The sequence below is a fragment of the Hemiscyllium ocellatum genome, chromosome 35, assembly GCF_020745735.1.
Source record: "Hemiscyllium ocellatum isolate sHemOce1 chromosome 35, sHemOce1.pat.X.cur, whole genome shotgun sequence".
NCBI classification, from domain to species: domain Eukaryota; kingdom Metazoa; phylum Chordata; class Chondrichthyes; order Orectolobiformes; family Hemiscylliidae; genus Hemiscyllium; species Hemiscyllium ocellatum.
In genome coordinates, this window is record NC_083435.1 from 44,750,124 (window position 1) to 44,776,699 (window position 26,576).

Consider the following 26,576-nt stretch of genomic DNA (forward strand, 5'->3'; position numbering starts at 1 on the left):
AGCCTGATTAGTCACATACCCCACAAATGAATGGTGTCTCTTCCTTGTGGACATGTTGATCTCCATGGAGCTGGGAAGACTATGAGAATATTTGTCACATACCATGAATGGTTTCTTGCCTGTGTGAATGCTCTAATGGAGCAGGAAGCTACATGATTGTGAGAATGATTTGCTGCACACATTGTGCATGAATGGTTTCTCTCTTGTGTGAATGCATTAGTGCCTGTGGAGTGCCATGCATCCAATAATGATTTCATGCAAGTATTGCAAGTGAAAGGCTTCTCCCTTATGTGAATGCATTGGTGTCTGTGGAGGGGCGATAACACTGAAGTTGTTTTGTCACACATATGGTGTCTCCCTGTATGAATCTTCTGATGGTTCAGCAATTGTGATTAGTCAGAGAATGATTTGTTGTATGCCTCACACTTGTTTCTCCTTTGTCCAGATACATTTGTGTGTTCAGAGGTAACCGAATTGCAAGAATGATGTGTCACACACATTAAACATGAATGGTTTTTCACCTGTGTGAATCCTTTGATGTGCCTGGAGTTGCTCTGATCGTGGGAATGATTTGTCGCACACCTCATACATGAATGATTTCTCCCTCATGTGAATGCAGTGGTGTACATGGAGTTTCGACATTGATGAGAATGATTAATTGCATATGTTGCATGTAAATACTTTCTTCCCTGTGACAGTGCATTGGTGTACACAGAGGCGTGATGGCATTGAAAATGCTTTATTACATTTTTCACATGTGAATGTCTTTTCTCCAATCTGTGAAGGAGCTGGATTCTTGAACTGGGTAATGATATGACACACAACTTGTCCAAAAACTGTTTCTCCGCCATGCGAATGCGATGGTGTTTGTGAAGGTTTGATTACTGTAAGACTGAATGGTTGCATGTTTGCCACCTAAGATGGCTTTTTTTCGGGTGGCTCACAAGACCTGCTAACTGCTGAGTGTCCTTGTTTCAAACCTCACATTTCTATGGTTTCTTCCCGTATGAATGCATTGATGGTTCATGAGGCTCAATGACATTGCAAAATCTCTTTCACACACTTCAAACCTGAGAACTTTTCTTTCATGTAGTTGTTCAAGTGTTAGTAGTTATAAACCAGATGCACCCGCCAAGTCTTCCCCACACCTCAGATTGAACAGTCTCTCCCCTGTAGGAATGAGTCAGTGGTTCATGAGGCATGATGAATGATTGAAACTCTTACCACACTTACAGCCACTCTCACTACTTCCTAGCCTCATCTGGACTGATGATGCACAGCCAAACCTTCAGAAAAGTTAGTTCTGATTGAAGGCTCCACATCACTGGGCAGTTTCAGATTTAATGCTATGACCGATTTTCAGATGATGATTTCACTGTGCAACCTTCTCTGTGTTGAACAATACTGTGATGGGACTGGACATCGACTCCCAATTGTGTTAAAGTACCTATCTGAGATGGCTCAGGGAATCCTTGATGGACTTGACCTGTAAGCCTCTCTTGGTTCGTCCCAGAGATCATGATTAGATTACTTGCAGTGTGGAAACAGGCCCTTCGGCCCAACAAGTCCACACCGACCCGCCGAAGCGCAACCCACCCACACCCCTACATATACCCCTTACCGAACACTACTGGCAATTTAGCATGGCCAATTCACCTGACCCACACATCTTTGGACTGTGGGAGGAAATCGGAGCACCCGGAGGAAACCCACGCAGACACGGGGAGAACGTGCAAACTCCACACAGTCAGTCACCTGAGGCGGGAATTGAACCCAGGTCCCTGGCGCTGTGAGACAGCAGTGCTAACCACTGTGCCACCGTGCTGCCCTAAGACAACAAATTTATCATATTCTGTGGTCATCTGGAATATAAAACTCTTACAGCCAGTTTAGTTTAAATTATTCCCTTTATTTACCGATAGCATCAATGTTACATTATAACATAGATACCTACAAGCCAGGCTTGAGCTAAGGTTCTAAAACCATTAGCAGAGTAACGGCACCAGCTCTTAACTCTAAGAGCTCTCTCAGGCTACTCCCCTTATTGCTGCAAACAAGCTGTCTTTATACACAACTAAAATTACAAAAATGCCACATGTCCTGAATCAGATAAGCAACACTGAAATAGGAAACGTTTGCAGAGGAAGAGAAACTCATTGACAGGTCTGAGTAAGCTTGACTAATTAAGCTGCGTGCACATCAAAGTGGGAAGCCTGATCAAGCCAGGCCAAATGGCCAATTGCTTTGGCTAGATAATCTTCCCTTTGAACAGTACACCATAATGAGAGACGAGACTAAACTATGTGAAAAAGGTAATGAACTAACCTTGCTCAGCTAACATGTCCAGATCTGGGTGTTCTTGTACACCAGTTATTGAAGGCAAACATGCAGGTAGAGCAGGTAGTGAAGAAAGCTAATAGCATGCTAGCCTTCATAACAAGAGGGATTGAGTATAGAAGCAAAGAGGTTCTTCTGCAGCTGTACACGGCCCTGGTGAGACCGCACCTGGAATATTGTGTGCAGTTCTGGTTCCAAATTTGAGGAAAGACATTCTGGCTATTGAGGGAGTGCAGCATAGGTTCACGAGGTCAATTCCTGGAATGGCGGGACTATCTCATGTTGGAAGATTGGAGCAACTGGGCTTGTATACCCTTGAGTTTAGAAGAGTGAGAGAGGACCTGATTGAGACGTATAACATTATTAAAGGATTGGACACTCTGGAGGCAGGAAACATGTTTCCGCTGATGTGTGAGTCCCGAACCAGAGGGTAGGGATAGGATAAAGGGTAGGGCATTTAGGACAGAGATGAGGAGAAACTTCTTCACCCAGAGAGTGGTGGGTGTGTGGAATGTTCTGCCCCAGGAGGTAGTGGAGGCCCAGTCTCTGGATTCGTTTAAGAAAGAGTTGGATAGAGCTCTCAAGGATAGTGGAATCAAGGGTTATGGAAATAAGGCAGGAACAGGATACTGATTGAGGATGATCAGCCTTGATCATAATGAATGGTGGCACAGGCTCGATGGGCAGAATGGCCTACTTCTGTGTCTATTGTCTCCTGTCTATTGTCATTGCCCTACAAAATGGCGTTTTCTTTTAAAATCATCTTCGATTACCAAAATGCAAATTAAATTCATAACATTCCCGGATCTCGAGCTCCAGGAAACAACACATAAACATTGAATCCATGATAAGCAAGGGCACATTCAAATCTGACTACAAAGAGTTCATCTTTACACTAGCTTCCAACCTCTCCTTCTCTCTCTCTCTCTGTCCCTTGAACTCTTAGGTCTGTGAATGTAATTTACAGAAGAATGTGTGAGTGAGAGACAGAAAACATTCTTCTGTAAATTACATTCACTGCCACTGCCCCCCCAACCCCACCTCCCCACTAGTAGTCAAGCACTTTCCTGCATCTCCTCAGCAGATGTGTAAGACTACCAGCTTTCTCAATTGTGCAGTTGTCCCTTGAGTGATTGTCAGGATCTATCTGCAGTGTCTATCCTCTGTATTTCCTGGTGTAGTACGGTGTAGTTCTTCTTTGCTGAGGGGACAGACTCCTCAGTCAGAATTTGTGTAGGTAGATTAGATTAGATTACTTACAGTGTGGAAACAGGCCCTTCGGCCCAACAAGTCCACACCGACCCGCCGAAGCGCAACCCACCCATACCCCTACATATACCCCTTACCTAACACTAGGGGCAATTTAGCATGGCCAATTGACCTGACCCGCACATCTTTGGACTGTGGGAGGAAACCGGAGCACCCGGAGGAAACCCACGCAGACACGGGGAGAACGTGCAAACTCCACACAGTCAGTCGCCTGAGGCGGGAATTGAACCCAGGCCCCTGGTGCTGTGAGGCAGCAGTGCTAACCACTGTGCCACCGTGCCGCCCTTTTAGAGTGTACAAGGGGCTGTTAATTCAATATGAATTGAGTTGGTGAAAACTTTATTCTGGGAGTGTGTGTTTAACCGAAAAACATTTAGGACAAATGTTGCTTCAGTTGAGATTGAGAAATTTCTCCACTTCTCATGGAATCCTAACAGTGTGGAGACAGGCCATTTGGCCCAACTGGTCCATATCGACCCTCCGAAGAGCAACCCACCCAGAACCATTCCCCTACCTTATATTTCCCATGGCTAGCCTGCACATCCCTGAACACTATGGGCAATTTTGCATGGCCAATTCACCTATCCTGCACATCTTTGGACTCTGGGCGGGGGGAAACTGGAACCCCTCACAGACACGGGAGAATGTGCATACTGCACACAGACAGTCGCCCGAGGGAGGAGTCGAACCTGGGTCCATAGTGCTGAGAGGCAGCAGTGCTACTGAGCAACAATTTGCAACAATTTTGTTGAAGAAAACACTCGGGGTAGGAAATACTGTACTAAAATTTAAGAACTGTATTACTTCAGTATAGCTGATTGAAGGGTTATGCTTTCTCCTGGAATGTTAGCATTCGCTCAGCTGAACTTGGGATGTTCAATTTATCAGTCACAGTACTGGGCAAAACTATCAAATACAAGCCCAGATTTTTGAGAAAGACCGAGGCTTTAAATCTTTAAAAGCACATAAAAAGACATTTCAATACGTGTATCCCCAGGTATAGCAGCTGAATTCCTATGATGCTGGCTTAACGATGCAAAGATTGTAAATTCAAATCCAATCAAAGAAAGTTACAGAATTACAGTAAGAATCATGCTATTCTGCCGAGTTGGTTCATGTTTATACTTCACAGGATCCTCCTCCCACCCTCTTCATCCCACCCTATCAGCAGATCCTTCTGTTTCTTTCTTCCTATGCTTATCTAGTTTCCCTTTAAAGATGTCACTGCTCTTTACCTCAGCCACTTCATATTGTGAACTTAATACAATTTGAAATTTCATGTTAATTTCAATTTCATGGAATTTCAAAATCAAAATCAGAACATGAAAGCGTCCAGCTTGCCTTTAAACCTCAAACACTGTTCTTGAGAACATGGAACCTGCTTCAACTACCTGCTCTGCTTTACATGCTAGCGCTTTGGCATTGCAAGTTATCTTGGATCTGGGACACCCGCACCAATCAACCACACCACCCTGTGGCTTAACATTTTAACTCCCCCTCCCACTCTGCCGAGGACATGGAGGTCCTAGGCCTCCTTCACCGCTGCTCCCTCACCACCCGACACCTGGAGGAAGAACGCCTCATCTTACGCCTCGGAACACTTCAACCCCAGGGCATCAATGTGGACTTCAACAGCTTTTTCATTTCCCCTTCCCCCAGCTCAGTACTGTCCCCATGACTTGTCCTACCTGCCTATCTTTCTTTCCACCGATCTACTCCACCATCCTCCCTGACCTATCATCTTCATTCCGCCACCATCCACCCATTGTACTGTTTGCTACCTTCCCCCACCCTCCTCCCTGACCTATCACCTTCATCCCCACCCCACTCACCAACTGCACTCTATGCTACTTCCCCACCCTCCTCTCATTTATCTCTCCACCCTTCAGGCACTCTGCCTAAATTCCTGATGAAGGGCTTTTGCACGAAACGTCGATTTTACTGCTCCTCGGATGCTACCTGAATGCTGTGCTTTTCAGCACCATTAATACAAAATCTGGTTTCCAGCATCTACAGTCATTGTTTTTACCAAGTTATCTTGGAGGAGTTTGAAAAGATAAGCACGACCCAGAGTCCAACACACAGGAAGAACTGGTCAGTCACAGTGGACAGGATAATAACCAGCTACCAATTACACCTCATCTTCTCATATTCATAAATAAGCCAGCAACAAAACTCCGCCTGGAAATCAGAGGGAAATGCTTCCAATAAACACACTCACTATCTAACACACGGCTCCAGTCAAACAGTTCAGCACAAGCCACCGAGTAAACAGCTCTCTCAGCTGGATCTTCTCACACAAAGGGACATTTCCACCCCTGATTGCCCACAAGACGGTCAGGCTGCCTGAAGATTGGTGTGGATATTATGGGATACAATTTGTATAAAAGCTGCTCCTTCACTCACCATCTCCTCACTTGGTTTTCAGTCCCTATAGGAAGTGAACCAGCTCTGGAAGAGGAAGAGGAGACAATGGGCAGAGTGGGTGGACTCTCTGATTGACGTCTCTCACAGTCAATCCAAATATTTCCGGACCAACGTGAGTTTCCTGAAGCTTGGGAAACTGTCAAGTGAAATGGAGGTGACTTTGAGCAGCAGATCAGGTGGAGATTTAAACTTGCTATTGCTCCGTTTGAGTAAAACCTCATTTATTGCAGTTGCGCTCTCAGTTCTCCTGGTAAATATTTGACAGGGATTTCTAGTGTGGGAGTAACACTCTTCATCCTCAAAGGCTTTTACATTAGTCAGGCCTCGAATCTGTTTAACACGAGATTAGAGGAAGAAGGCAATGATGTTTGTGTGAGGTTTCCAAAAGCTCAACACAATTTCCTGACCCACAAGGTGCATCTTATATACAAAGTTAGTATAATGAACAGCTAAATGGAAGAGAAGCCATTCAAGTGTGAAGTGTGTGACCGAGCATTCACACAATCATCAACGCTTGTGAATCACCAACATATTCACACAGGGGAGAAACCATTTACCTGTGAAGTGTGTAACAGAGGATTCACACAGTCATCAGCTCTGGTGAAACACCGGCGCATTCACACGGGTGAGAAACCATTCACATGTGAGGTATGCCACAAATCATTTTCAGTGTCATCGAATCTCCGCACACACCAACGTATTCATACAGGGGAGAGGCCATTCAAGTGTGTGGTTTGCAATAAAACCTTTTTGAAGTCTACAAGCCTCCTGATACACCAGAGGATTCACACAGGAGAAAAACCGTTCAAGTGTACGGAATGTGAAAAATCTTTTACCTGTTCCTCTGATCTCCTGATACACCAGAGGATTCACACGGGAGAGAAGCCCTTCAAGTGTGAGGTGTGCGAGCGAGCCTTCACACAGTCATCGCTGCTGCTAAAGCACCAACGTATCCACACCGGGGAGAAGCCATTCAAGTGTGAGGTGTGTGACCAAGGATTTTTGAAGTCGGGGAACCTCCGTGTGCACCAACGCATGCACACTGGGGAGAAACCTTTCAAGTGTGAGGTGTGTAATAGGGGATTTGCCCAGTCATCAACTTTGGTCAGTCACTGGCGCATTCACACTGGTGAGAAACCATTCACGTGTGATGTATGTGGCAAATCATTCTCAAGGTCATCGAGCTTCCGTGTGCACCAACGCATTCATACTGGGGAGAAGCCATTTTTATGTGATGTCTGCAACAAATCCTTCTCCAGTTCGTCAAAGCTCCTGCTGCATCAGAGGATTCACATGTGAGAAACTATTTAAATGTGAGTGTGATGAGGTATTCACTCCATCACTGACACTCAGGAATCACCCTCACATGGCATGGATCTAATACTGTGCCCCTGTGCTGGACTCTCCCACCAGAGAAATGCTTTCTCTCTAAATGCTTCTCTCCATCAGCTTGTTTAATCATCTTTAACACCTCCATGAAGATTATCCCTTACTTTTCCACTTTCAAAGGAATGCACATTCTGTCTGAGTGACTAGTTCTCATATTAATTCATTTTGCCCCAGTTTAGTGTGCAGGTTGTTTAGTGTCTAAACAGAACTCTGTACAACTTCCGTAAGAACTTCCCATTGGGGAAGGAGAAGTTGTGGATTATTGATCCTATTTAGGAGGGTCCTGGAGTACTGAGCAAAGGAAAGCAGGACCATTAATATTTGATGTGATCCAGTCAAATCTGGTGATGGAAGGTTAAATCAGTCGTATACCAAACTTTTGTCCCCTAGACTGAACCGTAATGGAAATTGATCAGGAAGAAACAGAATAAAATGCATGGATATGAGCAATGGTTAAACCAGATTGGAGGCTATAGTAGCATTGTGATCAATGGAGGGCAAACAATTGGGAATTAGAATGCACTGTCTGACTCACCTGGGAAAGGAAGGAAAACTGTCTAGTCTATGAACCCATGTGATCACTGTGTAACCATTGATATGTTTGTATTATAGAACCTAACTGCAACCTATGTCACTGATGTTTGGAGTCATTTCTGACAATCAGAATTGGGAGTCAGATTAAAGAACAGGGATATTCCAAAAAAATGCGTTTGTTGTATTCTGAAAGTGTAAACCCTGTTGTGTGGATTTCTGTCAGTAAAGTGAGCCAGCTTTCAGGAGAGGGTATGAGGTAGAATCAGCTGTCTTTAGTTGGTGATTTATCGACAAATCCTCTTCAAGTGACGTGTGTTTGACTAATACCATGGGTAATGTGTGTTGTGTCCTGACTGGGAAGTCTACTGACCCAAGTATGGTGAAGGAGTTGGGGTGAGTCTCCACAAACCATATCTGACTGTAATAACTGATATTTTTATCTTATACTATTCCAATTTTCATTTCATTTTCTGGGAAAGAGCTTGAAGAATTTTCAAATGTTTTGTTATTTTGATTAATTTAAAGTTTGGCGTAAGCTGAATATTAAGTTATTGTTTATCTGTTGTTTGTTTGATCTCCTGTATAGGTGTTTAACCTGTAATCGAACATGTTTTTTAAAATCTAAAACAAACTACGTTATCTAGCAGCCTAGTGTATTTCTATTCACTGGAACATTAAGGATCCTATACGAAGTGTGCTTAAAAATGATATACTCGTCAGTGTTACTGTAGATGGGATATTTTCTCTGTCAATAGGTTTATCATTTCAAGTTACAGGGAGCAGAACATTATTGAACATTGAAAGAAAAAAATATTGTCAGAGTCATCTTCTGAGTGATATAGTCCCAAGGCTGTGTGCGAATGAATTACCCCGTGTAAATTGGCGGCTGGAAAGTTTGATTCCATTTAAAGTGGAAACTAGTTAGAGCTGTAGGTGTCAGCATTGTCTTTGTGTCTGGGTTTTTCAAGCTGTGAAAGATGATAAAATCCCTGTTATCAAGAGAAGTGAGAGTGATGGAACAAAGCTGGTAGACTGTTAAGAGAGAGGAACAACCTATAGACTAGATATTGATAAAGGATCCCCCACATCAAGCAAAAACACAGCTATCATAAATCTCACTGGCTCAAGTGCAGCCACACTCCAGAGCAACCAGCAACCATCCGAAAATCTGTGGTATTCCTCAGTAAGATCGAGCTATGGTGTGTTCTCGAACCATTATTTCTGGTGATTCCCAATTTGCCAATGTCTTGCTTCAAACATGACATCCATTGACATTAAGGTCAGTAATGTAGGAACTTCTGAATGACTTTGGCAGGTGAGTCTTGTTCCTAATCCAGGTGTGAGAATGACCCAGATTGACCTGACATTCCAGGGACAGTTGAGACAGAGCTTGACTCCGAATGTAATCCACTCTGTACTTTCCCTGTGAGTATTTGCTGGATGGTGTGATTGTAGAAAAGTTATTTCACTCTTATTTCAAATGTGCACAGCTATTCCTTCAAGCTCATATCCAAATGTCTTTTTTTAAGAATGATACCGGTTTCTGAAATGAGTTCCAATTCCTCACCACCTTCTGGGTGAAAAAAATGCCTCAGCTTACTAATCCTACCATTAAATCCTGACTTTAAATCTCTGCTCCCTGGTAAATGGTCTCTCTCATCAGGGAAATAAGATTGAAACAATCCCATCGCCTGCCTCTGCCATTTTCCCCTCTTTCACGAACCCACCTGGGAAAACTTCCATTAATACTCCCCACTGTCCTAACCCTGAACACTCATCTTTGTATATTTTTTTCCCTGTCTCCCCTCATTTATATAAATGATTTGGATGTCAGCATAAGAATTGTAAGTTGTAAATAGTTAGTAAGTTTGCACATGACACCAAAATTGGAGGTGTAGTGGAGAGGGAAGAAGGTTACCTCAGAGTACAACAGGATTTTGATCAGATGGGCCAATGGGCTGAGGAATGGCAGATGAAGTTTTATTTGGAAATGCAGGTGCCAATCTGGGAAAGCAAATCTTAGCAGGACTTATACACTTAATGGTAAGATCCTAGGGAGTGTTGCTGAAAAAAAAGATACCTTGGAGTTCAGGTTCATAGCTCCTTGAAAATAGAGTTGCAGCTTAGATAGGATCGTGAAGAAGGTGCTTTCCTTTATTGTTCCGAATATTAAGTACAGGAGTTGGAAAGTTATGTTGGGCTGTACAGGACATTGGTTAGGCTGCATTTTGAATATTGCTTGCAGTTCTGATGTCCTTCCTATCGGAAGAATGTTGTGAAGCATGAAAGCATTCAGAAAAGATTTGCAAGGATGTTGTCAGAGTTGGAGGGTTTGAGCTGTAGAGGGAGGCTAAACAGGTTGGGGCTGTTTTCCCTGGAGCGTTGGAGGCCGAGGGGTGACAGTTTATTTAGGGTGAGATGGGAAAGCTATAAAAAAGACATATGGGGCAACGTTTTCAAACAGAGGGTGGTACGAGTATAGAAAGAGCTGCCAGAGGAAGTGATGGAGGCTTGTACAATTGCAACATTTAAAAGGCATTTGGATGGGTATATGAATAGGAAGGGTTTGGAGGGATATGGGCTGGGTGTTGGCAGGTGGGACTAGATTGGGGTGGGACATCTGGTCAACAAGGATGACTTGGACCGAAGGGTCTATTTCTGTGCTTTACATCATTATGTATCTGTGAGTCTATGACCTTTCTCAGAACATATTCTGTTCACCCTCAGTGCTTTAATTTCATTCTGTTTCCAACAATCTTTTCTCTTCAAAGTGATGATTTGCAGAAAACATTGATGTTGGCAATTCCTGTTCTGACCTGCTGTCAATCACATCCAAGGTGACATATCTCACACACCTACTGTCAGTTTAAAAGCCTCTAAGGATGAAGAACACTATTCCCACACAGGAAACCCATGTCAAACATTTACACACAGGGAACTGAGACAGCAGTTGCAATCAGTGGGGTTGATTCAGATGGGTCAATGGGGTGGCACGATGGCTCAGTAATTAGCACAGCACCAGGGTCCCAGGTTCGATTCCAGCCTTAGGCAACAAGCTGTGTGGAGTTTGAACATTCTTACCGTGTCTGCGTGGGTTTCCTCCGGGTGCTCTGCTTTCCTCCCACAGTCCAAAGATGTGTTGGTCAGGTGAATTGGCCATGCTAAATTGCCCATAGTGTTAGGTGCATTAGACCGAGAGAAATGGGTCTGAGTGGGTTACTCTTCAGAGGGTCAGTGTGCTCTTGTTTCCACACTGTAGGGAATCTAATCTAATCTTGACAATGGCGAAATAAAATCCCCACCTCATTTGCAGCTCAAACTTGTCACCTCCATTTCCCAAGGTTTAAGAAATGCATATTGCTCCAGGAATATTTGGATTGGCTGTTGAGAGACGTCAATCAGAGAACCCATCCACTTTTCCCATTATAGCCTTTTCAAATAATTTGGAAATACGTTTTTTTTTCAAATGTACTCACATGAGTACAGTGAAAAGTTTACAAGTAGCCGGTGATCGTGCCATCTTCGATTTAATTGTGCCGAGGTATAGGATCTTCGCTAAAAAGCAGAAACACAAGGAGAATAAAGTTTAAAAAGTTAAACATTCGAGTACTTCTTACTAAAAAGCGAAAAAACGAAGAAACACATCTAACACTTCAACAGCATAACCCACAACTGCCAAGTTACGCTGCGGTCGCACTCCGCGCAAGGGAACGATCTTCCTCTTCCTCTTCCAGAGCTGATTCACTTCCTATAGGGACTGAAAACCAAGTGAGGAGATGGTGAGTGAAGGAACAGCTTTTATACAAATTGTATCCCATAACATCCACACCAATCTTCAGGCAGTCTGACTATCCTGTGGGTAATCAGGGGTGGAAATGTCCCTTATGCTGTGTGAGAAGATCCAGCTGAGAGAGCCGTTTACTCGGACCTTTGTGCTGAACTGTGTGACTGGAACTGTGTGTTGGATATTGAGTGTGTTTATTGAAAGCATTTCCCTCTGCTTTTTAGGCTGAGTATTGTTACTGGTCATTCTTGAATTTAGGAAGCTGAGATGTTATCATCCGGGAGATGAAGAATATCTGAGGATTCTTCTTGATTTTGTCTTGTTGAGTCGTGTGTGTGTGTTTCTTCGAAGCTAGTTATTATCCTGTGGACTGGGAACGGTCAGTTTTCTCTGTATGTTGTGATCTGGATGTTTCCTGTTATTTTTAAATTTCTCTTAGGCCACCTGCCACCCTAGCTCGTTAAGTATCTGAGGGAAGAGCATTTATATAGAGTTATCATAACCACCAGATGTCCCCAAGCTGTTTACAGGTAATGAGATTTTTGGAAGTGTGGATACTATTACAGTGTAGGAAACTTGACAGTAAATCAGTGCACAGTAAGATCCCACAACATTCAGTGTTACATTTTTAAGGTGACCCGCACGGTGGCACAATGGTTAGCACTGCTACCTCAGCGCCAGAGACCCGGGTTCAATTCCCGACTCAGGCAACTGTCTGTGTGGAGTTTGCACATTCTCCCCGTGTCCGCGTGGGTTTCCTCCGGGTGCTCCGGTTTCCTCCCACAGTCCAAAAATGTGCGAGTTAGGTGAATTGGCCATGCTAAATTACCCGTAGTGTTAGGTGAAGGGGTAAAGGTAGGGGTATGGGTGGGTTGCGCTTCGGCAGGTCATTGTGGTCTTGTTGGGCCGAAGGGCCTGTTTCTAATCTAATGGTGTTTTTTGAGAGACTTCTCAGGTTCTGGAGAAACAACTAACATTTTTAAAATGTTTAAAATATATGGTTACCAGCATAGGCCCCAGTTATGCCTACCTCTTTATGGGTTAGGTGGAACATTGTTTGTTCCAGTCTAATTCCAGCTCCCAACCACAACTCTTTCTCTGGGAAATCATTGTCATTGGAGTTGCTTACGTCTCTTGTCCAGAATTGGAAAAGTTTATCAATTTTGATTGCAATTGCTATCCTGCTCTCACCTTCACCTGGTCCATCTCCGACTCCTCCCTTCCCTTCCACAATATCTATGTTTCCATTTCTGGGGGTAGGCTGGCTGTCAATAACCACTACAAACCAATTCACTCCAACAATTACCTTGGCTATATATCCTCACAAAGTCCTCACACCCTGCTTTCTGTAAAAAAACTGTATTCCATTCTCCTAATTCCACTGTCTCCATTGCATCAGTTGTGATGATGCCAACTTCGACAAGGGGGCCTCTGAAATGTCCACTTTCGTCCTCAGCCAACCATTTTCCAACACTAGTTGACAGGGCCTTTTGACGGGTCTGACAGATCTCCCTCATCCCCTCCCACAGCAGTGATGAGGTTCCCCCTTGGCCTCACCTACCATTTGTCTAGCATCCAGATCTGGAGGGTTATTATCTGCCATTTCCATCCCTCCAGCAGGATGCCACCACCAGACATTCATTCCCCTCTCCTCCCCTATTATCCTTCCGCAAGACCATTCCCTCCACATTAGTCTGATCCACTCCTCCTTCACTCCCAACAAACCCCCAGCCCCATGCTACCTTCCCCTGCAACTGCAGAAGATGTAACACTTGCCCATTTACTTCCTCCCTTCTCACTATCCAAGGGCCCAAATTCAACTTCCTGGTGAAGCAGCACCTTACTCAATTTAGTCTACTGTATTCAGTGTTCACAGTGTCATCTCCTCTGTATTGGGCAAATCAAACGTCATCTGTGTGACTGCTTGCAGAACACCTCTGTTCTATCTATAAAAAAAAGGAGATCCTGCCTCTTCAACACACAACCTTGTTCCCCAGCCGACATCTGTCTCAAGCTTACTGCAAAGAATCATAGAATCTCTACAGTTTAGAAACAGGCTTTTCGGCCCAACAAGTCCACACCAACACTCCGAAGATTATCCTACCCAAACCCATTCCCCTACCCTCTTACTCTAAATTTACCTGCGATTAATAGATCTAACATACACATCCCTGAACACAGTTGGGCAATTTAGCATCGCCAATTCACCTAACCTACACATCTTTGGACTGTGTGAGGAAATCGGAGCACCTGGAGAAACCCCATGCAGACACAGGGAGAATGTGCAAATTTCATACAGTCACCCAAGGATGGAATCGAACCCGGGTTCCTGGCGCTGTGAGGTAGCAGTGCTAACCTTTGAGCCACTGTGCTGTGCAGTGCTCCAATGAAGCTCAGTGCAAACTGGAAGAACTGGAACACCTTGTTTTCTGCTTGGAAACCTGCAGCCCTCTGGACTCAACATTGCATTTAACAATTTTAGAGTTTAAGGCACCTTCTCCCATGTACTTAACTCAATCGTCACACACTAGGCCTTGTTTTACCTTGTTATCACATGGTCTGCTATTACACACTATCCATGTTAGCCTCTAATTGTTCCCATTAGTAGCTGCTCATTTTCCTAGGCTGATTGTTATCCACTCGCTTGTCTGTTCAATTGTTCTTCTCTCTCTTTGGGCTCTACCTCCACCTATCACATACCTCTTACCATGTCGCTCCACCCTATCTTCTGCATAAAAAAACAGCATTTTCCTCGCTACCATGAGTTCTGAGGAAGGATCAGTGGATCCGAAACATTAACTTTGATTTCTCGCCACAAAAGCTGCCAGACTTGCTGAACTTTTCCAGCAATTTCTGTTTTTGTTTAATATTTAAAAGAGATCTTGATTCCCAGTGACCACTGAAAAATCATTGTACTACATGATTCTAGGGCTTTTATTCTAACGAAAAAAAACTAAGAGCAACATTGACAAAACACTAAAATAAAACTATGGGTGCTGCCGATCTGAAGCAAATAAAAATAGAGAGAAGCTGTCAGATCTGCTGAGTTTCTCCAGCGCTGTGGAAAGAATAAAAGTTCACATTTTGAGTGCTATGACCCTTCATCAGAACCGACCTCTGTCTGATGACGAGTTGCTGGACTTGAAATGTTAACATTGAGTTAACATACTTTGCAGCAATTTTTACAGAAAAGAAAACCCTTTTCAATTTCTCACAAAACCAGTCACCTATGTTACAGTTATATTTGAATATTAAGCTTTCTGCAGCATTATAGTCTTTACAGGAACCAAATCAACAACACCCTCAGCTTTCAACGTTTTCAAGCAGAAGTAATCCATTTGGCCCTTCAACCCTACCTTGCCATCAATAAGGTCATTGCTGATATCTATCCACTGATTTGACGATAACCATGGAATAAGGGCTATGCCGGACTGTGAGATTGTAGTAGAATACAGTCTTGCCGCTGATGGCTCAATGCATCTGATGGACACCCAGCTTTGGGTTCTGTCCTCAGTCCACGTCCCTGATAATTAAGAATAAGGTGAAGTCCTCATTCATCAGTTGGGAGGGGAGTAGTAATTTTTCTTAAACCTATTTGACCTGAATCCAATATTGAGTACTTCCCACATGCCAGTGGATTGCTACATTTCCAGGGATGGTGACAGAGGAATCTGTGATGTTTCCAGAATGATACATTTCAGTGGTGTGAGCTCACAGAGAAATGGTGCCTCTTTTCCGTTTGACATGAATGACTTTCCATTGTGCTGATCTTGTCTGAGAAGGTGGTGTTTGGGTGGAGGAAAGAAAGTAGCCACATTATCTGGGCCTGCTCAGTATCCAGTGAACCGCTTGGAAACAGAAGGTATGTGACAGACAGTTGAGGAAAAAGAAAGGAATTACAGACGAATCTGCCCACAGCCCCCCACACCCCCCGCCCCAAGCGCGCGCGGGTGCGCGCACACACACACACACACAAAATAGGAGACTGGCTGTGGTACAGTCTAACTGTCTATAACTGATGAGTCAACTGATGAGCAAAGGAGAAAAGGGAGTTGGAGAAAATCATATTTCCTTTTCCTGTTTTACAGAAGGATTGCACTTTACGACACCAGAGAATATAGAGAGGATAGTCAGTGCAGATAGATCTTAACCATCACCCAAGGGACAACTGCAAGACTGTGGGAAGACAGCACGTCCCTTCGCAGCATTGCCCAACACAGCGAAGACCAACCATCATCTGAAAATCAGTCGCGTCAGGGGGAGCTTTCGCATATTATCAGATCTGAAACCAGTCAATGCTGTGGAGCCCTCCATCAGAACCAGCCAGCTGTGAGTGATCAGTCAGGGTGAGGCTGGAAAGAAGTATGATTGAATTCAAAGTGTGGTGAGAGCTTCAATCATTCATGGAGCTTCATGAACCACTGACATTTCTAATAGGAGAGAGGCAGTTCAAGTACGATGTGGAGGAAGACTGCACAGTCTCATAAGATTTCCCAACATACAAGATGCAACCTTTGCACCAACTATAAACTCGAGAAGCAAGATGGAAGAGAAACCATTCAAGTGCAAAGTGTGTGACAAATCGTTCTCACGCTCATCTCACTTCAGCCTTCACCAACGCAGTCACACAGGGGAGAAGCCGTTCATGTGTGAGGTGTGTGACAAAGCATTCTCACATTTTTCAAACCTCCGTGTCCACCAACGCATACACACAGGGGAAAAACCATTCACATGTGAAGTGTGTGACAAATCATTTTCGCAGTCATCAATACTCCGTACTCACCAGCGCATTCACACAGGAGAGAAACTGTACACCTGTGAAGTGTGTGACAAATCCTTCACGCAGTCATCGAGCCTCCTGGTCCATCAGGCAGTGCACACAGGGCAGAAACACTTCAAGTGTGATGTTTGCAATAAGGCTTTTGCAACATCTACAAGGCTTCTTACCCACCAGAGGATTCACACAGAGGACAAACCCTTCAAATGTGAGAATTGTGAGATATGTTTTGTACAATTATCAGACCTCCTGACACACCAGAGGATACATACAGGGGAGAAGCCCTTCAAATGCGAAGTTTGTGACCGAGCCTTCACACAGTCATCAACACTCATACAACACCGACGCATTCACACTGGGGAGAAACCATTCAAGTGCGAGATTTGTGACAAATCGTTCTCATGCTCATCCCACTTTCACACACACAAACGCATTCACACCGGAGAGAAGCCATTCAGATGCACAGAGTGTGATAAATCATTCTCACGGTCCTCTAGTCTCCATGAACACCTTCGCCTCCACACAGGAGAGAAAGCTTTCACATGTGAGATGTATAATAAGGGCTTTGCACAGTTATCGGGCCTATTGAATCACCGGCGCATTCACTCAGAGAAAAGCCTTACAAATGTGAGGTCTGTGACTGAGCCTTCACCCAGTCATCAATGCTTATGAAACGCTGACACTAACATTGTGACGAGAAGCTGCTCAGACAGGAGCTGTGAGAGAAAGCCTTCACCAACTTGTTAAAGCCTCAGTCCATCAAAGGACCCACAAAGCCAGTAAATGGTTTAAGTGTGACATTTATGATAATGTTCTCCTGAAGTCTCGGACCATCCTGGAACAGTAGCAGATTCACACAGAGAATCTTTTACATCTGAGGTGGCCAAGAAGGCTTTCACATGATTGATGTATCTCCCCATCCATGAATTCATAATCACAAGGCAGAAATTGTGTCAGTAAAACATTTAAGTAATTCACAAAGCTCCTGGAAGATCAGTGAATCTGTACAGTGACAAATCCATCCCATGTGATGTGCAAGCATTGTTTCACCACGTCCTCCTCCTGTCTCACCAGACACTGTCGTCGCTACATAGACTTGAAACAGGGTCACTTGCTTCCATTGCACTGAGAGTTTACTGTGTTGTTTACCCTCCAGTGTTCACACAAGGGAGCGGTCATTCCAAAGTACTGTCTGTCTCAGCAGCAGCTGTCTCTCCCTCCATTGTGCTAATGATTTGAAGGAGGTCAGTTGAACCTTTGACTAGATCAAACATCATCAAAAGGAGACAGTATTGTAGAAACGCCTGTAAAAACTCAGCTTCCTTTCAGTGCAGTGTCAGGTACAAGTCACACACTGACTCTCACTCTGACCAAGAACACAATCAAATACTCAGTGGTTAGAAAGCCTTCAGCTTGGGATCGACCAGCACTGGGGGAGGGAGGGCCATTCCTGGTGTTGTTACAGAGGTAGCTTAATTAGCCTCAGTATCTCTGGTCTATGAAATGGGAGAATCAGCAAGGAATTCCATTCGTCATTAGTAAGCCCAGCTGGGAAGTCAGGGAGAGGGTGGGATATGGCTTGGCTGTGACAGTCCATTGTCTCACAGCATTCACTGCTTGGGTCCCCACATGCTGCATGACCACTTGCTTAAAACACTAGAGGCCAGTCAATATCTACAATCTGTACTCCAGATCAGTACCTTGAGGATTGGAGGGAATGTGAGAGGACATTAGATTACATTTACAGAGCAGTTGAAAATAGTAAAACATTCTGAGGTTTATCATATAAATAGGGAAGTCTTGTTAAAATTATATGTAACTGGTCAGATCTCAGCACGAATACAGTGAACAGCTTTGATGTACTTATATAAGAAAAATGTACTGGCATTGGATGCAGTTCAGAGAAGGGTCAGTAGGTTGATTCCAAGGTATTGAGGGATTTCATTTTAAGGATAATTTGAATCAGTTGGGCTTGTATTCTTGGTGATTAGAAGAATGAAAGGAGATATGCTCAACATATAAGTTTCTTAGGGGTTTGACCGGGTAGATATGGAAAAGTTTCCCCATGTAGAAGTGTCCAGGTATCAAAGGGAAATTCTCAGACTGAGGAATCACCCATTCAAAATCGTGATGAGGAATTTATTTCTCTTGGAGGATAGTGAATCTGTGAATGTTTTTCTGTAAGGGCTGTTGAGGATGAGTTGTTAAGTATATTCAAGGCTGGGAAAGACAGACTTTTACCAATAAAGCAATCAAATGTTATGGGGAAAAGGCAGGAAAAATAGATTTGAGGATTGTCAGATCAACCACTATTTCATTGAATGGCCGAGCAGACTTGATGGGCTGAATGGGCTACTTCTGCTCCTTTACCTTCTGGTCTTATGATCAAAAGTTTGCTCAAAGAAGTGGAAATGAGGATAGTGTGAAATAAAAAGAGGAAGATAAACACCAGAAGGTTTAAGGAGGGAATGTTAAAAGATGGGTGATGGGGAGTGGGTTTTCTCTGTCAACTCGATGAATCATTTTAAGCATCTCAATTAGATTATCCCTTAATGTTCCACATTCAGGCAAATGCAAACTCAGCCTGTGTAACCTGTTATCTCAATTGAACCAGTTTAGGCCTAGGAATGTTCTGGTGAATTTGCAGTGGAGTCCCTCCAAGGCCAATATATCTTTCCTGAAATACTGTGTCCAGAACTAAACTCATTTTTCCAGATAGGGTCCAAACAGAACTCTGTACAGCTGGAACATAATTTCCAGAAGGACAAAATTAGTTTTGAAAAGAGTGGCTGTGATTTACCTATTCTCTTCTGGACTTGAGAAGCGCGGATGTCAAGGAGGAAGGAAAAGAGGAATGTAGTTTTGAGGACAAGGCCATAGGAATTGGATATGAGAGATTTGGTTAACTAACTTGATGGTGACGAAAGATGTACGTGTGTGTGTACGGACAGCTGTTTCATTATTACCATGGGAATGCATGTACTGTACTGTCCAAGAGAATGATTGTCCTGGGTATGGTGAAGGAGTAAGGGTGAATCTCGGCAGATCTGAATTCCCTCAGGCCATTGTATCTCAATGGAATCATGATGTGATATATTCAACTTACACGCTTCCAAGATTCGTCTTATGTCCTAGGAAAGATCTTAGTTATTTTCAAACCTTTTGTTATTTTGATTGATTCAAAGTTTAGAATGTGATTACTTTCATCTGATGTTTATTAATCTTTTGTATATATTTAGAACCTCCAATAAATTTAATTTTTACCTAATTCCCTGATCTGTGAGCTTAGTATCTTCCTATTCACTGAAACATTCACAAACCTACAGCAAGTGTCCTGAACACAATTTATTGGTCAGTGTCACTGTAGCTGGATACATTCTCCATCAATGGGTTTCAAATTTTCAGTTCTGAGGAAGCAGAATGTTTCTGTAAGAGGACAGAACTTTCATTTATATATCAACTTTCACAAACATCAGAAGCCAGAAAATATTTGACAACCAAAGTAGTGTTCTTTGAAGTATAGTCCACCACCAGATAGATTCTTTCATGGACATGGATTAGTGTTGTTATCACATGAGGAATTTCTGCGGCTTTTGGCTTTCTGAACAAACAGCACCTTTGACCCCGACCTCCATTGATTGAAAACAACCACATTGCAAAATGAGTAAACAAATTATCGACACCTCTTTTAACAGGACTGTCCACCATTTAGATTCTGGTCTTCCCCCTGTTAGACAATGGTGCAGAACAAGTGTGTGGCATAATCAATCTTCTTTACTGAGTCTCTGTCCATATGTATTTGTATGTGGAGCTAATATAAGTAAACTAGTGGGCGGCATGGTGGCACAGTGGTTAGCACTGCTGCCTCACAGCACCTGAGACCTGGGTTCAATTCCCGACTCAGGCGACTGACTGTGTGGAGTTTGCACGTTCTCCCTGTGTCTGCGTGGGTTTCCTCCGGGTGCTCTGGTTTCCTCCCACAGTCCAAAGATATGTGGGTCAGGTGAATTGGCCATGCTAAATTGCCCGTAGTGTTAGATATGGGGTAAATGTAGGGGTATGGGTGGGTTGCGCTTCGGCGGGTCAGTGGGGACTTGTTGGGCCGAAGGGCTTGTTTCCACACTGTAAGTCTAATCTAGAATTCTAAACTCACGTAATGACAATTGGCTTTCCTGCAGATAAGCATCTGTCCACAGGTAGTGAAGTGAACGAGACCTTTCCATGACATCAGTGTTAACCAGACTACTTGCCCCAATGATCTCACTGACCCAAAAAAGTTCCTAATGTTTATTTGTAAGGAGATTTCAGTTTTCTGTTCGAATAATCAGCTGGTTATGGTAGGGGATTTCAACTTTCCGAACATAAGCAGGGACTGCCATTGAGTTAAGGGCTTAGATGGAGAGGAATTTGTTAAGAATTTGTAGGAGAACATTTTCTGATTCAGTATGTGGATGTACCTACTTGAGAAGGTGCAAAGCTTGACCTACTCTTGGGAAATAAGGCAGGGCAGGTGACTGAGGTGTCAGTGGGGGGGCACTTTGGGGCAAGTGACCATAATGCTTTAGTTTTAAAATGGTGATGGAAAAGGATAGACCGGATCTAAAAGTTGAAGTTCAGAGTTGGAGGAAGGTCAATTTTGATGGTGTTAGGCAAGAACCTTCAAAACTTCAGTTCTGATGAAGGGCTTTTGTCCGAAACATTGATTTTTCTCCTCCTTGGATGCTGCCTGACCTGCTGTGTGTTTCCAGCACCACTCTAATATAGACTCTGATTTCCAGTATCTGCAGTCCTCACTTTTGCCGAAGAACTTTCAAAAGCTGATTGGGGCAGATGTTCGCAGGTAAAGGGACGGAGGGAAAATGGGAAGCCTTCAAAAATGAGAGTCCAGAGTCAGTATATTCCTGTTGGAGTGAAAGGAAAGGCTGGTAGGTGTAGGGAATGGTGGATGACTAGAGAAATTGAAGTTTTGGATAAGAAAAAGAAGGAAGCATATGACAGATAAAGACAGCAGAGATCGAATGTATCCTTAGAAGAGTAAAAAGGCAGTAAGATAGCTTTGGCAAATAGGTTTAAGGAGATTCAAAGGTATTTTATAAATAGATTATGGCCAAAAGGTTAACTAGGGATAGAGTAGGACCCCTCAAAGATCAGCAAGGCAACCGATGTATGGAGCCACAGGAGATGGGGAGATACTAAATGACAATTTTGTGTCAATGTTTACTGTGGAGGAGAATACGGAAGAAATAGAATGTGGGGAAATAGATGGTGACATCTTGAGAAATGTCTATATTACAGAGGAGGAGGTGCTGGATGTCTTGAAATGCATAAGAGTTGATAAATCCCCATGACTTGATCAGGTGTACCCAAGAACTCTGTGGGAAGTGAGGGAAGTGATTGTTGAGCCCCTTGCTGAGATATTTGTGTCATCGATAATGACCGGTGAGGTGCTAAAAGACTGATGGTTGGCTAACGTGGTGCCACTATTTAAGAAAAGTGATAATAAAAAGCCAAGGAACAATAGACCGGTGAGCATGACATCGGTGGTGAGTAAGTTGTTGGAGGGAATCCTGAGGGACACGATTTAAATGTAATTGGAAAGGCAAGGACTAATTTGGGATAGTCAGCTTGGCCTTGTGCATGGGAAATCATGTCTTACAAATGTTAATTGAGTTTTTTTGAAGAAGTAACGAGGAGGATTGATGAGGGCAGAGTGGTGAATGTGATCTATATGAACTTCAGTAAGGCTTCCAACAAGTTTTGTCATGATAGCTTGGTTAGCAAAGATAAATTGGGTTAGCACTGTTGCCTCACAGCACCAGGGACCCAGGTTCAATTCCCGCCTCAGGCTGTCTGTGTGGAGTTTGCACATTCTCCTTGTGTCTGCGTGGGTTTCCTCTGGGTGCTCCGGTTTCCTCCCACAATCCAAAAATGTGCAGGTTAGGTGAATTGGCCATGCTAAATTGCCCATAGTATTAGGTGAAGGGGTAAATGTAGGGGAATGGGTCTGGGTGGGTTGCTCTTCGGAGGGTCGGTGTGAACTTGTTGGGCCGAAGAGCCTGTTTCCACACTGTAAGTAATCTAATCTAATCTCATGAAATACGGGGAAAACCAACCATTTGGATACAGAACTGGCTCAAAGGTAGAAGATAGAGGGTGATGGTGGAGCATTGCTTTTCAGACTGGAGGCCTGTGGCCAGTGGTGTGCCACAAGGATTGGTGCTGGGTCCTCTGCTTTTCATCATTTATATAATTGATTTGGATGTGAATGTAGGAGGTATAGTTAGTAAGTTTGCAGATGACACCAAAATTGGAGGTGTAGTGGACAGCAAAGAAGGTTACCTTGGAGTACAGTGGGACTTTGATCAGGCCAGCCAATGGGCGAAGGAGTGGTAGATGGAGTTTAAATTTGATAAATGTGAGGTGCTATATTTTGGAAAAGCAATTCAGACCAGGACTTATACACATAATGGTAAGCTCCTGGGGACTGTTGCTGAACAAAAGGACCTTGGAGTGCAGGTTCATAATTCCTTGAAAGTAGTGTCACAGGTAGGTAGGATAGTGAAAAAGGCATTTGGTATGCTTTCCTCTATTAGTCAGACCATTGAGTATAGGAGTTGGGAGGTCATATTGTGGTGGACAGGAGCTGGAGACAGGTGCCAAGAAGGTGGAGCTCCCACTCTCCTCTGAGCTTGCGTACATGTCTTGTTTTGGCTTGCATGTGCCTACCCTTTCTCGCGCAAGGGTTATGCTCTGTCTGACCCGTCAGTACCGGGGTGTCTTGCTTTTGGGTCAGATGAGAGGCTGAATTTCAACAGAGTTGAACCCAGTGCCAGGATGACCTCCGGATGGTGGTGGTGTCGGGCTGGGGAAGCCTCGGGCGCCAGTTGACCGGTGAACAGTTTTGGGTTCGGTAACCTGGTTGATCCTGCCAGTAGCATATGCTTGTCTCAAAGATTAAGCTATGCATATCTAAGTACTCACAGCCGGTACAATGAAACTGCGAATGGCTCATTAAATCAGTTATGGTTCCTTTGATCGCTCCAAACGCTACTTGGATAACTAGAGTTAATACATGCAAACGAGCGGTGACCCATGTGGGGATACATGCATTTATCAGACCAAAACCAATCCAGGCTCACCCGGCAGCTTTTGTGACTCTAGATAACCTCGGGCAGATCGCAAGTCCTTGTGACAGTGATAACATTGGTTGGGCCACTTTTGGAATATTGCGTATAATTCTGGTTTCCCTCCTATCGGTAGGATGTTGTGAAACTTGAAAGGGTTCAGAAAAGACTTGTAAGGATGTTGCCAGGGTTGGAGAGTTTGAGCCTGAGGAAGAGGCAAAATAGGCTGGGGCTGTTTTCCCTGGAGAATCGGAGGCTGAGGGGTGGATGTTATAGAGGTTTATAAAATCATGAGGGGCATGGATAGGGTAAATAGACAAGGTCTTTTTCCTGGGATGAGGGAGTCCAGAATTAGAGGGCATAGGTTTAAGGTGAGAGGGGGAAAAATTTACAAGGGACCGAAGGAGCAACTTTTTCACACAGAGGATAGTTCATGCATGGAATGAACTGCCAGAGGAAGTGGTGGAGGCTGGTACAATTACAACATTCAAAAGGTATCTGAATGGGTATATGAATTTGAAGGGTTTCGAGGGATATGGGCCAAGTGCTGGCAAATGGGACTCGATTAGGTTAGGATATCTGGTCGGCATGGACGAATAGGTCCGGAGGGTCACTTCTATTGCTGGACATCTCTATGACTCTGTGATTCTAATTACATCACCTGGGATAGTTGCCAAGCAGTTGTATTTATTTGTGCTCTTGTCTATCTTACAGCTTTCTTTTACCTTAAGACAGTCTTTTGAACTTTAGTTAGGAAAATACAGCTTCAACACTTACTTTCCAAAACCTTCTAAAAGGTAAACAATTTTAGCTCTCGTTTTGTGAGGTACAGTTAACAAGTCCTTGCAGATGTTTGTAGCAGAAAACAACATCCTTTTGATCCGTAACCACAAAGCAATGATCACACATTTTAGATTTCTTCAGTTATTGTTGTCTTCCTCTCATCATTAACATTAAGCATTCCTAGATCCAACTGCTACTGAGACAGAGGTATTTAAAATGTAAGTGTCACAGAATTATCCATTGCACTGATCGTAAGGCTAATCAGATCACAACTTATCACTCTTCACTAAAAATCTTTTGTTTTCAACATTTGCTTCAGTAAAACTTGTTAAATTGATAACAATTGCAAGAGCATAGCTTCTGGCAGAGTTTTCAGTAGTTTATGTCTGTTTTATGTCACAATCTGGCTAAAATTGATCATAATTGTAATTTTAAATGTCAGTTACATTAAGTGTAAATTTACTTTTTGAGATATTTAGTTATTGAATGTCAATCAGGCAGCCACCAGGTAGCAACCTAGAAATGAGTACAGCACAGAAGGGAATACAAGTAGAATTTTAGAATCCCTACAATGTGGAAAGAGGCCATTTGGCCCATCAAGTCCACACTGACTCTCTGAAGAACATCCCACACAGCCTCAACCCCAAACTGTAACCCTACATTTACCATGGCTTAATTCACCTAACCTGCACATCACCAGACAATACAGGCAATTTCCCAAAATCTACCTAACTTGCTGATCTTTAGACTGTGGGACGAAACCAGATCACCCAGAGGATACCCACACAGACACAGGAAGAACGTGCAAACTCCACAGAAATAGTCACCCAAGGCTAATATCGAACCTGGGTTCCTGGCATTGTGAGGCAGCAGTGCTAACCACTGTGCTGCCAAGTGGTGAATTTCTGCTGATTCTGTCTGTTTGAGGGGGCTCTTGAAATTACACTCCAGGTTTTTGGGTGTTCAGGCACCAAGAGTCAGTCATATTCATCACAGCAGTCTCTAAGCTGTAGCCATTCAGAAAATTACAAGCCTACAGATAACAGTTTAGTTGTGATTTGTAAGCAAAAGACATAGCTTAAAATGGTTTAATGTTGTCATTATTATATCAATATTGCAGTCGCTTTTAAAAGTTTATAATAGAATTCAAAATGGTGAACTTTGCCCATTTTCCTCCATTGTATTTGCAATGCTGGAGGATGATATAATACGAGTATTCAGGAGGAAAAAGAGGTAGGAAACAGGATCAGGTGGAAGAGAGTGGAGGTGGTTTGGTTTGGGCTTCCATCTTTGTCCCTCTCTCCTGGACCACATTACGCCCATATTTCTCTCTGCAATGTCCCTCTCTCCTCTGTATATAAAGAATCTACCCACTGCACGTCTTCATTGCCCTGAATGCTGTGGGCTTCCTCTTCTGATCTAAACACATCCAAGGCTACACATCCCACATTGATGAGAGTGTGAAAGTCTCCGAGGATGAAGAATGCTAATGTCAGACTAGAGGTTTCTGACATATGATGGCCAGGAAAACTGGAACAACAGCTGCAATAAGTGAGTGAGGTTTTGTTCAGATGAGATAATGACAAGTTTAAATCCTCACCTCATCCACTGCTCAAAGTAATCTTTCATGGGTCAGTTTCCCAGGCTTCTGGAAAATCATTGTATATGGAGAAATCTGATTTGCAAACAATGGTTCGTGTTTTGTGTAAAATTGCTACTTCCATCAAATCTTTACTTACAATTGACATCAGATATCACAACCATGTGACAGTCTGCAGTGTTCATATTTATTTCAAACACCCCACTTCATATTGAAAAGAATCTTGTGTTAGTTGTTAATTGGCTGTGTATCTAAATGTTTGCTGATTCCTGAAGTGACAGTGTCTCTCTGGGGAATGTGATGGCCATTTTTGAAAATTTGTTCCTGGGATGTGGACATCACTCACTAGGTCATCATTTGTTGCAGAATTCCCAGTTGACCTTGAGCAGGTGGTAGTGAGCTTTTTGAAGCAAACTGTGACAGTGTCACTGCAACCACAGTGCTGAGAGGAAGTCATTTTTACTGTGATAATTGTTGTTGCTGATACATTGCATTTGTTCGGGACTGGCTTACTTCTGAGACTGATATCTCACTCAGTCGGTGAAATCAGCT

At 43.4% G+C, this 26,576-nt stretch overlaps 2 pseudogenes; both read left to right on the plus strand.

Annotated features, from left to right (window-relative positions):
* Positions 1 to 8,509, plus strand: part of LOC132832524 (zinc finger protein 91-like) — a 55,790-nt pseudogene extending 47,281 nt beyond the window's left edge.
* The window catches only part of LOC132832521 (zinc finger protein 675-like), a 30,208-nt pseudogene extending 10,461 nt beyond the window's left edge, over positions 1 to 19,747 (plus strand).
* The last annotated feature ends 6,829 nt before the right edge of the window (positions 19,748 to 26,576 follow it).